At 40.2% G+C, this 15,205-nt stretch overlaps 1 long non-coding RNA gene across 1 annotated transcript in view; it reads left to right on the top strand.

The window, feature by feature from the left end:
* The window catches only part of LOC306823776, a 16,779-nt gene extending 1,574 nt beyond the window's left edge, over window positions 1-15,205 (top strand). The window contains exons 2-4 of the long non-coding RNA XR_013779051.1: window positions 192-382; window positions 2,316-2,395; window positions 13,762-15,205. This is a non-coding gene — a long non-coding RNA (uncharacterized lncRNA). The remainder of the gene's footprint in view (window positions 1-191; window positions 383-2,315; window positions 2,396-13,761) is intronic.

The following is a 15,205-nucleotide window of genomic DNA, read 5'->3' as shown; positions in this document are numbered from 1 at the left end:
AATAATTCACATGTTCAATCAACGTGAAGCTCCTTTGCTCTCATCAGTGTTTTGAACACTTCTATGTATTCAATATGTCCCGTGCTCCGTGTATAAAATGATTTGATTTTTGAAAACTGTATTGGTGTATTTAATGTCCCTCCCTCTTCTTTCTCTCTTGTTGTATCACCCACTTCTCCTCTCTGTTCCAGAGGGTTTGGCATAGCTGTGTGGAGCAATGACAGCTGTGAGGGAGTTCAAGTCTGGGTTAGAACGATACCAAAACCGCACCCAGCAGCACCCAGCAGACCTGATCAGTGTCAAGGGCAAGAATCCCCAACAGGTGCCATCCAGCTCGGATTCATATGCATTCAGACAGTAGCAGAAATGGATCCTGCAGATGGTGAGTTCTTTCAGTTACAATGGTTTCACTGTTCACCAGGCTCGATGTGATCATTAACACCAACTATTTGGTGACCCTCGCACTAAATCATCATCATCATCGTCGTCACATCCCCCTCTCTACCGAGCCAATGGGTTGCCCCCCTCACTCCGAAAGAGAAATAACACCTCATGAGTGGCTGAGCGACTCTTTTCTTCTCCAGAGGGTTAGAGGTGTAGAAGGATGAGTGTCAGATATGTTACTGCAGCTTGCAGCTTACAATATAATTCGCTGTGGATGTTGTGATTCTGTCAAGGTCGGTCAATTGGACCAGAAAGGTTAAGACATGGATGGAACATGGACTGTACAGTTCTGTTCTTCGTGTGTTTCATTTTTAAATTCATTTTTTTCTTTTTGTTTACAAAATGAAGAGTAGAAAATAATGTAGCTATAGCATCGCTTCAGAGTAGTTAAGTCCTTCTTTTGGTCATTAGATCTGGAACCGCAAATACATTTTCATATGTAGAAGGAGGAAAAAATCCGACTGGCTTGTCTTCAATTTTCTGAAGGAAACATATTAAAAAAAAAAGTTGCATCAACTGCAAAAACTTGAATAAAGTGCTTTAATATGTAACTTGATAACCCTGTTTGGGTTAATGTGCTGAATTAGCTTGTAAGCATCCAGATCCTTCTGTTTTAGTAGAGATAAAAATACCTAAATGAAAGTAAGACCTCAATTGAGATTCAACCAATTTTATTTGTGAGGGTAAAATGTATGATCATCAAAACCAAAAATACTTTGAGGATCAAGTCAAATAGTTTGATATAAATATTCTGTTTTATAATAACAAATAATATATTCCAGTAGGAAGAAAACAACAACTCAAACAGATCAGAACGATGTTGGTCAAAAATAGAGTAAATGCACTTTTTTATAATTGCTGTCCCTGTTATTTTTCTCCAGTAAATATTTCACAGCTTCTGTGTGATAGAATCAAAGAACGGATTTGTTTTTAATAGTTGGAGAAGATGTATTTTGCAAACACAGTAAAAACTTTTTTGTATGATGAATTAATTAATCCTTTTTGATCTTTCCAGATGTCTTGATATAGGATGACTTTAATGCATACATCTGATTGATTCATATTAAAGCGGCTCTTTAATGGCTGAGATGTAACTAACTGAACTGCATGATGTTGGAAATGAAATACATTCTTCATGAAACAAATGAATATGTTGTACTTCAACTTGTAATCTGTGAACAAACCAGTGAGCAAGCAGATGAATGTAATAATTTCCCCTTTGAGTCTGTTATTTTATAACTGTTTGAAGATCAGATCCTTGATGTGTCCTTAGAATTTAAAGATATAGAACTTACATGACCTGATAATATAATGTACTCTTCTCTTTATTTCTCCATTTAAAACAATATTTACAAGACAAATGATCTGTTACATGGTTTTTAATGTTTTAAAAAGTAGTGTTCCCACTATAACACTGTGACACATAGTCTCCAAATGTGTGAAGGCGTCGACTTCCAGATGAGCAAATATGACTTTTTATCCTGGTATTTTAAGGTTGAACCTTTTTGACTCCATCAAACCTATTTTAAGGTTCTTCTCTTTTATGGGGAATAAAACTTCTTATGTCTCCCTCTCCTGTCCGAGCATCCCACCCTAATGACCACAGACCCCACCCTGGATGCTTGCTGTGCAAATAGTTCACATGGTATGCTTTGAACATAAAGGTCTGCCTCGCCCCCTCCTCTCACAGTCACTAATTTTAGAAACCTTCCCCCCACCTTGTGCCCGTTTAATAAACTCAGGAATATTTATCTTTCCCCTGATGGTCATGAAGTCCACATTCTTGCAGCAGTGATCTCTGAGGTCAGAGTGTTGTTGACATCACTCCTGTGAGTAATGGTTTCTCTATTTGTTCACCTTTTGACTTGCAGACTGGACACCTGCAAGACAAAGAGAAGGGACACAAGAGCAGTGGAGGAGGAACAGGAGAGTTATTTGCTCAGGGCAGCAGGTGTGTAGATCTCTAGTGTTTATTTGTGTGTGAGAGAGTGTGGGTCCTTTAAAAAATGGGGTGGTCACCGAATCCAGACTCAGCGGGGGTCTGCAGTGCTCACCGAGGTGTGAAGTGGCCCGGGCCAGGAGCGGATTATAAACCTGTCCTGCTTTACAATAGAGGTGAGAAACAGCAAGGGGGCCCTGGGTTACAGCTCAGCAAACAGGACAAGCCGCAGATATCCCACGTGTGACCATAAAGAGGGGCTGTGAATGGAGACCTGCTGTTTGAAATGATATACAATGAAACCTCCTGCAGGAAAGACTCTTAAGGTCACTGTGGTGGTCATTAAGCAGCGGGTCATTAAATACAGGTTAGACCTGTAAACAATGCAGGTTAGATACCATCACAAAGGGCTAAATTATCACACTAACTCGCAAATGTTGTGGAAATTGAGTGTTAAAATAAAGCTTGTTGCTCTGATTGGCTGATTATTTTGTGGCTGATCAATGTTCTTGACATGAAGAGGCACTAGATAAAATGAATGTTTATTTCAGTAAAGATAGTAAAAAAAATAAAACCAGTCGGCCTTGTGGTTAAGTCGCACTCCTTATGTATAGACACTTCAGTTTTCTGAGGTTTCCGGGTTTGACGCCGACCTTCAGCTCTTTTCCTGCATGTCACTTTACCAACTATGTCCCTAATGTCAACCACTTTCCTGTCTCTCAAATTAAGATATAAAATTGCCCCAACAATGAATTTTTATGATAAAAAATTGTAAAGGAAAAACAACTAGGTATTAGCATGAAAACCACAGTTCATTTAAAAATGATAATAGCAGCGTTTATTTTGAAACTGTGAACTTAAAACTGCTTCAAGTGAGGTACAAAATGTAACGCACAGCTCCTTACACAGGGAGTAAATGTTCTTTATATTTTTTTTTGGGGCAATTTTGTTGAACCCTTCAACCTCTGTGGGATGGCTCGCACTAGATTGAGGTTTTAATTCCAGCTCACACACCTGTTGTAAATGACTGAATGTGAAGTTGTTGTATTTTTTTAAATGTGGTGACTTTGAACTCTCTGGCCAAATAAAGCAGCCGCCCCTGTCAGAACTTTGTTGTACTTTCCAGTGACACCCTGAGGTCTTTGGTTTCTCTCCGATTGGCTTGAGAACGATGTAAGATTATGAATAGAAGTAAACTGGGAGACAGGAATTTCAATCATTGTGATATTACAAAGTATAGGTTTCACATGACAATGCAATTACCTCTTAATTTCCAATCAGGTATGATGCGTTTAGCTGAGGTGACACATTTCCCTGTCACTCTCCTCTCCTCTGGATCTTAACGAGGCATTTGGGAGCTGTCACCAGTGTGGGTGTAGTCGGGGAGTGTTGGGACACGTTCAGAGGGCAGCGATGGCACGCCTGGCATGCTTCAGCGGTTTTTATAGTCAGCTGCTCAGGGCATCAAATAGTGAAATGACATGACAGAGGTCTGTCTCATGGTCCTCTGCTGAGACACAAAAACAGAGGAAAGATGGTTCAGGATATAATTGTCAGCTGGTTTGTGTGCATCTGTGGATAAGAATTCAATTAGCATCGTTAAAGGGACACACCATGGGACATACTATGAAAGTCAACTTCAAAGGGCAGATTTAGTTTTTTCAGTTAGAAGAGAAAAGACTGGAAAAGAGAAAATGACATGACACCCATTCACTGTATACAATAGGAATGCAGTGTCTCGTTTTATTTGAAAAGTAGTTTTTGATTTTGATTGGAGGTTTATTAGTGATTCTGTCACTGAGTGCTGAGGGAGTTTGGTTCAAAATGGGGAAGCAAGCAAGTTGTTATTAAAGACTCAAGCGTGACGATTCAGGGTCAGTACAAGCAAATAAAAGAGAAAAGATGATCTAATGTTTTTTTTGTTTGTTTGTTTTTTAACTGGGACTATTTTCCATGACAGAAATAGTCACTATAAAAGACCGTTGACAAGATGAACACCGACAATGGACTAAAAAAACAGAAACACTCCAAACTAAATGTCATCGGCTTCAATTGTATCAACATGAACTATCAATATATAACCCATACTCTGCAAAAACTGCAAACTGAACTACTTCACCCACGTGTTAACAGTCAAACTATTAAATGTTTTATTAGATCTTAAAGAATAAAACAATAATCTCAAACTAGCTGACAAAACGTGTTTTTCATAGGGTGGGTTCAGAGACTTTCACATTTGGTTAAATTACTTCATAGAGTGACTTCATTTATGATTTCCATGCGAAGTGTAACATGCAAAGCAACATGTCCCTTTTAAGCTGAGTAACATTGTGCCAGCATTAAATTCTGATTGTAGTAGTTTCAACACTAAATGGGGTAAATTGTATTAAATTGTTGTGTAACTGAACTGCTGTCCTGTCAGGTTAAAGGCATGGAAGAGGCAGCGCAGACAAACGTTCACTCATGCTGCCTTTGAAAAACGCTCTCCTGCACCCTTCCACTGACACACACACACACACACACACGCCTGCATGCACATGCACACAAACAAACATCCTCCCTCTCACTCACCGCACACAACCTTGCACGGAAAACAGAGGGGGGAGGGGCAAAGAGAGGATGATGTCAGCTCTGTAGACGGCTAAGCCGAGGCTTGAGATAATGGTGACATTTCAGGGAAGGTGATGTCATTCTTTCACTGCTACCTCCTCCTCCCCACACACTCCATTCCCTCCCTCCCATCTCCTCCTCCTCCTCCTCCTCATCAGTGCAGGTGGCTGGCCAGGAACAGTGCAGAAGAATTAGCTTTTGAATAGCTTGCAGGCAGTGTGAACCCAGCCCCCCCCCCTCCACCCCCCATGTTGAGTGCGACTCTAAATGTGTGGGTGTCATGTGTTTGAATGTGGGTGTAATGTGCTGTAATATGTGCGTGTATGTGCATTATTCTTTGCCGTAAACTGACATTTATTTGTACTTTATAATGTAGCATTGTAGCAATGTAGCAAGAAGCATTTGTTTACACCACTATGCGAGTTCATGTACCAGCATGTGTATGTCATGCATATCTATGCTGCCTGTGTGTGTGTGTGTGTGTGTGTGTGTGTGTGTGTGTGTGTAGCTGGGATTTCTGCCCTCCATCCCTCTTTCCCACTGAGACCAATCAAGCATAGAGCTGCAGGCTGCAGGGCTGGTTGGCACTGAGTCCCTCGCTGAGCTTCTCGCCTAGAGGATCTGCTCATTTAAGGTTTCCCTGACTTCACACAAGCCCTGTTTCTTTCCAGAAATACATTATATAATGTGCTATAGTCAGTGGTTCAGTCTTAAGCATGTTTTACCCCTCTAAAGCTTTAGTCTCACTGTAAAATTGTGTAATTAGAGACTAGAACTGTGTGCAATAAAGTCGTATAAACACTTGTGTTTGGTTTAAAAAAAAGCAACTTTCCAATATACAGAAAGTTTAATCCTTGGCATTTGCATATTATGGAGATTTGGTTTAACCTACTTGAGCGCACTGGGCTGATTGCCACAGATAGCGATGCTTCAAAGCTTAAAGGCTGTTGTACCTCTAGTCTCTCCGCTGAGCTCCAGGCAGCTCACCGGCAGTATTTTTATCCCTTAAAACTCACCGCTGCACTTTCACTCTGCCAAGTTCTGCTATACGCTGTCTTTCTTCCCCTGTCGAGAGGACTCAAAGCAGCGTGTGTGAGCTGTAAACAAGTTCCCACCCCCCACCCACACCACACACACACACACACACACACACACACGCTGTATCTGGGCAAAAAGAGCTTTCGGAAAATATAAGCATCTGCCTTATCATATGATTACTTTTTTTTTTTTTTGTATGTCACACACTTGAATCACGGGTTAAAGCACAGAAGGCTTCCCTTCACACCTAGAGGAAGTTGAACAGAAACCAGAGCACATGTTGCAGCTGAAGAAAGAACAACTGTCCACGGATGTGTGCAGGAACATGAACATGAGCAATAACAAGGCAGCATGGCAGCTAAACAATGTGGAAGTGTGTCACATGGCACAACATTATTCATTCCACAAACAGTGTTGCTGTGAAAAGTCTGGATTTATGATGATTATATTTGAATTCTGTAGTTATTTATCATCTATTTAATCATTTTTAAGTGGAAAAGGTACATTTAATGCATTCATTTAAAAGCAAGTTTTTCATTTTAATAAGGTAAACAGGTTTATTAGCAAATATTATTAGCATGTTTGCAATGCTTTACAAGTGCTATTTCAGAACATTTCTTGTAAGAAGTTAAAGGATACATAAGAATAATTCAGTGTTATTGTGTGTTAAGTAACAGCAGGCTATGTATGAAATTATAAATGAAAGGAAAAGCTTCCTCCAAAGGAAAACAATGGTTTAATATGCTCATGTGTTTGTGTCAGTGTTTCAACTAAAGCTTGGCTTAATCCCATTTGGCAAATCAGATGCACCCGTTCCCACACATCCACTGTTTTTACATCTTCTTTGACCTGCTTTTTACACGTTCACCCCTGAAGAGAGCGTTGCACCTGTACATAGAGTGAGATCAAAGTAAATGACTGAATGATGACATGTAATGGGATGTTTACATGCTAGAAGCCGTGTCGACTGATGAAAAGACTCCCATCTTTATGCAGAGGCTTCAAAGCAAACAAAAACTGGCATGGTGAAAATATTTGCTGTACTTGAAGGGAAAGGAAATGGCTTTTTTTTGTGTTGACAGAATCTGAGAGTTAAAACCGTTCAGCATGAAGTGCTGCAAGTGCAGGAGAGGTTGGAGATATGTTGCGTGCAACAGCCTTTTCATATTATGAGAGTAATTCCACTCCCATTATGTCTCCCTAGGGAGCCTTTTTCAGTCCTGTGATGCAAAGTTGATATACATCATTTTCAGTTTGATTGCTTCACCTGATGTGAAAAATTGTGTTGGTGGCTAACAGCAAAGTAGCATCAATTATTGAAACCTTAATATATTGCATGTGCTCTTGAGGTATGGCTGTGCTAAATCATTCATATCTCTGTGGCTTTTGATGTATATAGAGACTTGAATTTCACGGACTCTGACCTCGTCTGTAACACTCATCTGACTTGTTGAGAATGTGGAGGAAATGATGGGGATGTGTCATGTGATGCGAAGTCTTTTGAATTTGCAGAAACAACAAACAGGTGCGCATGATTTACCTCGCACCCCTTTTAAATACACAATCTGATGTAGTGACAGATGGCATTCAATCCAAAAACATTTGTCTGTGACATGATCGTAATCATGATGGAGGCTCCCGCAGGACACCATGCTGTCAGGCTGATGGAGTCATTAGACACGCATTAGTGTCTTTACAGGAGACGGGGCCGTGTCTATCAACCCTGGGCTGCTTTTGACTCTAGATGAGTACAAGAAACACTAATTAAGATACAAGCATGTTCTCGTGTAACTGAGGTGTCACTCTGAGCCACCTTTCAACATTCTCAGTTAAGTCGACCTAGCCCTTGATTCTGTTATACTCTGATTAGTAATAAATGATTGGTTGTTTAAAGTGATTAACATCGAATTAGTGTTTATTTTTTTAATGAGTTTCACCAATTTAATCAAAATAAAATGTATAAATAGAACAACATTGCACAGCTAACAAGATGTAATCCTGATCAAATGTCTCTGTGTCAGTAACCTACACGGCTTCAGACAACAAGTAACAAGGTATCGGACATTCCTGGGGTGGATATCCCCTGACCGGGTGACGCCATGTAACAGGAACGCTCTGATGCACTGTTCAGGCCCTTTGACACCAATTGTTGGCCATCTGCGCTGTGGCCTTTCCTTTGAACCCCACTGATATGTGCACACGGCTAATGGTCATGAACTACAGGTGGCTCCTGAAGGGGTCATCAGGGTCCCTGAGGGAGACCACAGAAGAGCTGCTTAGGGGATGACATCACTTAATCCTGATGTGTCAATGCCTCAATCAACACAGGAGAGGCAATGTAGTGAAATGTGGGTGTGTGTGGATGGTGATCCCATCATGTCATTGTTTGCCTCCGTCCCCGACCCGAAAGTCCCGTCCGCCCACCTTATAGAGAGGCAAAAACATTTGCTGCTATTTCTGTCTGCCCGCATGCCTCTCCCTGGACTTTCTCCTGAGCAAACATTCACTTCCTCTGCTTATTCTGGGTGAGGACTTCAAAGACATTTCTCTCAAAAAAAAAAAAAAAGAAGTCAATGCTTTGAGTGTTGTGGCTGTCTTTCATGTCCACTCAGGTCAGATGAAGCTTAATTCTGGGAAAGTAACTACCCTTTAAGGACCAAAAATATAAATCAAACTCTAAAAATAACAATGTTAATATCCCTTAATGATCTAATTAAATATATTAAAGAGATTTTTAAAACAAACTGCTGGTTTTGCCAATGAAGAGTGTGAGAAAAAGCTGACTTGTTTGTTCAAGAATAAGAAATAGTTGCTCTTACAGTAAATGACATTGGGGTTGACAAGCAAAGTATAAAAGTGTTGGAACATCATCCTCCGTATTTGAATGAGGTGTCCATGGTAAATACTCTGTTTACATCAGGAAGGTCAAGAGTTTCTACAATGATATAGATGCAGGATAGTAATCTCTTTCATTCTTTCAGATAATTTACCAAAAAAAAGTAAATGATCGTTTATGCTGTTTTAGTCATTTAGACAACATGAATGAATCAGCACTGTTGCATAGCTTTTAGGGCAAATATAAGTAAGGGATCATGTTTTTCCACTCACTGTACATTAGCTTAATTTGACAGAAATGGAATGGAAGTTGAATTATTTCACTCATTCAAAAATACTTAATTCTACTGAACAGTCTGATTGTATTTGTAGTTACTGATGATTGGTTTTTAAATGGTTTAACCTAGCTGTTTTTTTTCACATGAAACTGAACATTTCCACTGATGGTGAAGTCAGAAAAGGTCAACGGGTCTGCATGACTCAGCACAGTACCTGAACGGCTCTTTCTGTCTTGTGACTGTCAAAGTGTAATGACATTTTCTTTAAAACACCACCATATCCTATATCTCGTCACATTGTGTTTACTTCATGTGGCTATTTTAACTTTGTAGATTTGTCATAGCCTTGTCTCATTATCCCATAGTAAAAAAGACCCTTGTGAAATGAATTGGACTTCCTCCAGCTTTCTTTGATTACAGTTAGTCCTAAAAAGAATGTAACATAAGCAGCGTCCCTGATAGTCTGCTCTTGCGTGTATTTTTTTCTGGCCAATGGTGAGCTATCGACGGATAGCAGACTTTTGTGTTGTGGCAAATCAGGATGAAATATTAGCACAGCCGTGTAATAAGGAAGTCAGAGGAGGAAACCTAAACAATGACTCGTCTAACCCTAGATGATCAGTGAGTAGCCTTTTCAAAAATTGTGACTACGACAATAGTCTGTTTTCATTCTAATCTTGAACTACATCTTTAAAAATATATAAGTTTGATGCTTCTTAAAATAACAGTTCTTAGCCATTATTACTCACTTTATATCAAACATTAACACAAATGTAAGAGTGAGCAGGGAAGCAAAGATCACTTCTTTTTTTCCTTTTTCCCTGTCCCTTTAAATAGCCTCTAAACTCTGCCTTGGCATATACTGTGTCTTTAACTGTGTTGATTTCTTTGTTGTCGAGCTCTTGTAGTTTTCTCTTTTCTTTTGGTCAGAGTTTTAAAGAGGCTCATAGACATTTTACAATACTGTTATAAAATGTACCAGACTTCTATCTGCTGATTTATATGATTGGATGCAATCATTCGTTCACAGAATTCCTTATATTAGCAGTAATAATCCAGTTCTTAACACAGCCCTGTGTAATTTGGTTGAAGCTTTTCTTTTTCTTAGCAGGTTTGTGAGGAAGTAGTTTTTACCCAGTGTTTCTAATGTCCTGCCTTTCCACAGAGTCACAGCCAGACAAACAAGGTCAAAGGTCATATAATGCATGTGGGCTCCTAATCCTCCCTCTTTAATTAAACCAAACTTGGGACTTATGGGTTTACGAGCATCAAAGGAAGTTAAAAAAGGAGACAGGCTCTTATTGTCAGAAGTTTTTTTATTATTTTTTTTATGAGTGGCCTGCGAAATTGGTGAAACATTTTCATTTAATTGTGGGTTTAACATTTTATGCAGCCTTAACATTGAAATAAACACAGCCCAGTAACGGCAGGCATCATCTGCATCCATGGTTTTATATGCCTCCATGGTGGCAACAAGCGAGGCTCATCTTTGTATAAAAGACACTGTAATTAAGTGATGGTGTCATCCGTAACATAACCCTTTTCATGGCTTGTTTACAGGACTTCTTTTGATCCCACACCAGTTGTGCTACCAGGCATGGCGGTGCTGCTTGTGGGGAGGGGCGGGGCTCATGCTTATTCAGTGAGACTCAGCAGACAAACAATGAACAAAATCATTCGAGGGACAGCGTGCAAAATGAGCCATGAAGTCATGATCATGTGTGGCACGAACTGCTCAGATGTGGATAACGTCTTTAAATCAACCATAGCTTACAACAATGCTCATGGGTGTTACTATTTATGACATGCATTTAAAGCGTTCATGACATCCCATGTATTGATGTTGTGTTCTGTAGTCTACAGCCCTGACATGTACATAAATGCCATTTTGCATGTATTTATCTCTATACACACTACAGGAACACACTATACAAGTCCCCTTCAGCATGATTAGAAAGCCTATTCAGTTTTTGAAAAAAAATGTGGTTTCTGGTTTGTTTTTTTTCACACTTTCAGATTGATGTTAAAGTGTCAACCTAAAACATGTTGTTTGGTGTCATTTTAGTCTCAATAACACCTTTAAGGGGAAAGTCCAGAAAATACAGGTTTCTTAATGGTGACAAAACGGGAAATGAGTTAATCTCCAGCTGCGAGTCAGTTTAACGACTACAGAACACATGACATCATTGCGGTTATGGTTAGGCTTGGCTCCCCTGCAGTGCATAGTTAAAAATAATGACTTTTGCAATGTCACACAGGTCATGGTTAAACTGGAAAATGGGACAAAAACCCTGACTGAATACTCTTCGTGTTAAATTATTTATTGATCTAGGTCAGTGCAATGTAGTGAAACAGTTTATTTATACCCATTCCCAATTAATATACAGTGTAAAACAATCACAGGAAACATATTGTCTTTTGTCTGCAAAAAAAACTTCTCTAACCCTCTCCTGTTTGTCGAACACACAAGACCCTGTAAGAATATTTCCAAGTCTGCTCACTCTGTCCTCATTGCACCCACATCTGTACTTCCATTCCTTGACTGCTTAAAAAGCGGAGGCAGTCATGCTGACAGTTGCCTCTCTTCAAAGCCTCTTTAATGGCACGTCAATTCCTTCTTCCCCTGGGATGCTGACTGAGGGAAGATGAGGAGACTGACTGTAACTGCCGGCTATGGAGGACCAGCCAGCCGCAGCTCAAATCCACTATGCCAAAATCCTGGTCGTGTCTCTCAAGTAGGGAGTGACATCTTCGCCTCTGTGAACTCCTTAATATAAGCCATGGCTGTCATGATGCTGTCTGAGTCTATTGGGTGATGATTGTTTCATCCGCACAGAAACGCCCTGAGCAGAGAACAATGTCTCCAGCCGTTACTGATAGCACTGTGCCTTTCCGGTATTTTCTATTATTAACCAGGCAGAGAAGAAATCTCGTATAATTAAACATATCTGCCATGGAAACCTCTTTATAAATAATTGATGACCTTTCTTGAAAATCCAAAGACATGTCCTGAACACAGCTCATTAAGTTATCATATTTTATTCTCAAGCTTTGAACACAAAGTGGCATCATCTCTTGGCAGGACATTGTGCTGCAGTTGTTTTTAATGTGTATTCCTTGGCTTGCCTCAGGTGAAAACAAAAGTCTCAACCAAACTAGCAGTGAGGATCACCTTGTTTCAGACTGCAACAAGTATTTGGTGGATTGCCATGACATTTGGAGAGGTCATTCAAGTCCCCTCAGGGTGAACTGGGGTGCATGCAGTAGTAGTGCCTTAAATTCCAAATGACAATTGTTTTTGTGTATGCTAATATATGATTAGTTTTCCCTCTATGCAAATGACTTAATTGTTTTCAACGCAGTCTAATACACAACACAATAGCTACAGAGTTTAAACTTTCCTGTTACACAAGCCAATGTCTTCTTGTGGACCAAGAAGCCAGTCATTCGACGAAATAAATTTATAAACTACAGACCTAATTGGAAGCATATAAAACAGCATTTAAATGAATCTGCTGAAATCTGTTATGTTGTTTTAGTTGCTGGAGATGTCCTCATATGACTCCTTATGACACATACAGTACTTTGCCCATGGCTTGAAAGCTACTTCACGATTCCATGCTGGAGCTCAGCCTGCCACAGCTGTCAGTCAAACACAAAAAAAGCCCTCCAGCCAGAAAAGAAGGAAGGACCTTATATAAGATAAAACCTCAATAATTAGTCCTCATCAGTTAGTGATAACATATTAACAAAATGGTGAACATGGTTAAAATTTAAATAAATGCAGGCAACATCACTGTGATCATATACATACATGTATCATTTAGCTCTAAGCACTGCTGTGATAGCAGCTTAAGCCAGTAAGACTGAAGACTCTTGTTCTTGGTAATGCAACAGGACATTTATCAAATCTTGCACAGTAAGATTTGGAGTGTGGTACAGCTTCAACTCCCACACAGAAAGCAAATTTAGGACAACCCATTAATCACAGATACTGTAAGCTACATGAGAGTGCTGGTGGTCAAAGGCTGGTGGTCCCAGCTACAGGTGTGTTTGTCAAACACTGAAACTGAGCCACATCTGTTGAAACGGTACAAAGGGTAGTCTGGTACCAACACCATCCTGGCACACAGCCTGCTAACATCTGCTGCCCATGTGTTGTGTGCAGCACTGACAGAAAGCTGTGTAAGGCTCAGTCACCCAAAAAGCAAAGCCCCATGGGAAAAGAGGAAGGCAGCCAGGGGAAGGACAGTAAAAATTAATTTGCAGCTCAGTCATGCAGCCTCCTCCTTCTTTCTTTAATTGGCCAGAAAATAGAATTCCACGAGCATAAAATTCCTCTGTGGTAACCGGATCATTTCTTAACACCAATTGACAAATTTCAGCAAAGCTGCCGCTGAGGGGTACAACATTGCATTCAGTTTATTCTAAAATATGAGGTGTGAAGCATAGTGGGTGTTAGTTAAAATGCTTTCCACCACTTTAATATGCCCCGACTGAGCTGCTGGATAAGGGCTGTCTAATTAAGACAACCTTAAAATTATTCAAACATTACAGGGACTGGCTTGGTAACATTATATCTGTCTTTTTCCTCATTGATAATCTCCCGCTCTTTAGTTTCAGGAAGATGCTGGAAATTAGGGATCATTCTGTGTTTCTGCATGGCTTGCTGAAGCGCCACTGCTTTAATGTGAGGAATGCTTGCGACAGAGGATACGGGCAAAGTCTGTCCTCAGATCTTCAGAGGCACCGGCAGATCAGAGGGCGGCTGTCACACCTCCAGGCAATCTTCAGCACTACAGTGGAGATCCTTCAGAGCTGCTGACCCCCCTGAGATACACCAGGGCTGCCCAGGAAGCTGCACAAGTGTAAGAAAGTTCAAAGACAAGAGCAGCTGCTCGATAGGTTCTGGTTGCTGCATCTCCAAACAAAGTCAAAGAGGGGATGTCAAGGGTCTTTTATGTCTGCTAAACCTAGACAGGATAATTGATTTGGCAGATAAATGATTTTTTCAAAAAATAAGTTGTTAAGTAGGTCAGCGCTGAGTGAACAAATGCAATAAATGCTATTTAAGCTAAGTTCCCAGCATTTATATGATTTGAAATTCTCACTCCAGTTCAGCATATTCTTATATTACACTGTAAAACAGTCTTGCACTCAGTGTGTCAAGATAAGAGCAAGGCTGAGAAGTATTTGGAAGATTTATATCCAAACATTACGGACCTGTTTTAATGTGAATGAAAATTGCATATGCTAATCCCTTCCTTGGCATTTCCTGCTAAAGTAATTATTTGCATGATAATACTGTATCCGAGGATTCAAAACTAAGAGGCAGTGTGTGTATCAGTGCAGAGAGGATTTTGCTGTCTATTCACAAACCTGTCCAACATCTTCCCTTTCTTCTGCTCCCTCTTCCGGTGCTTAACATGCCTAATGCATACTGTTTTCATGGAGACAATACTTGTATGCTTTATTTCCTTGAATTATTTCCCCCTGGCTGTGAAGCTCAGCTCGGAGCTCTGCTGTATCCAATTAGCTTCACACAGACAGCAGAGGCGATCCTCTATAGGCCAAACAAAAAAACAAGTTGAATAGGTCATTTCACGGTTGAGAATAGTATGCCGCTCATCTCCCCCAGAAACCTCAGGATATGTAAATAACTATGGCTTTGAGGGATGAGGTAATGCATAACATGAAATCCTTAGAAATCATGACACATACTGGTTTCTGAGAAGTGCCTAGACTGGTGAAAGATGGAGTCGTGTATTGAAAAGGCAGATTTATGAGGTGGCTTTCCTGCAATTTTAAATTAGGTGAGTCATTGGATGCTCCAGGTCATTTTGAAATGCCCCTTAAGGGCAGTTTGTCTTGAAGTCATCCACCTTGACATAAATGAGGCCTTTGCAACGGGACAAACAAAGATGGCTGACCTTTAACAAGTACGATAAAGGTCTGAGCAGGAAATAAAACAGTTTAGGGCGTTACCTCATTACAGCAAGGTCTCGTATTTTTATATGGTCGCTGATATTTCACCTTCCAACTTAAATATCAAACCTCTGCA

This window comes from Symphodus melops, assembly GCF_947650265.1.
Source record: "Symphodus melops genome assembly, chromosome: 1".
NCBI lineage: Eukaryota > Metazoa > Chordata > Actinopteri > Labriformes > Labridae > Symphodus > Symphodus melops.
This window is presented reverse-complemented; position numbering and strand designations above follow the sequence as displayed.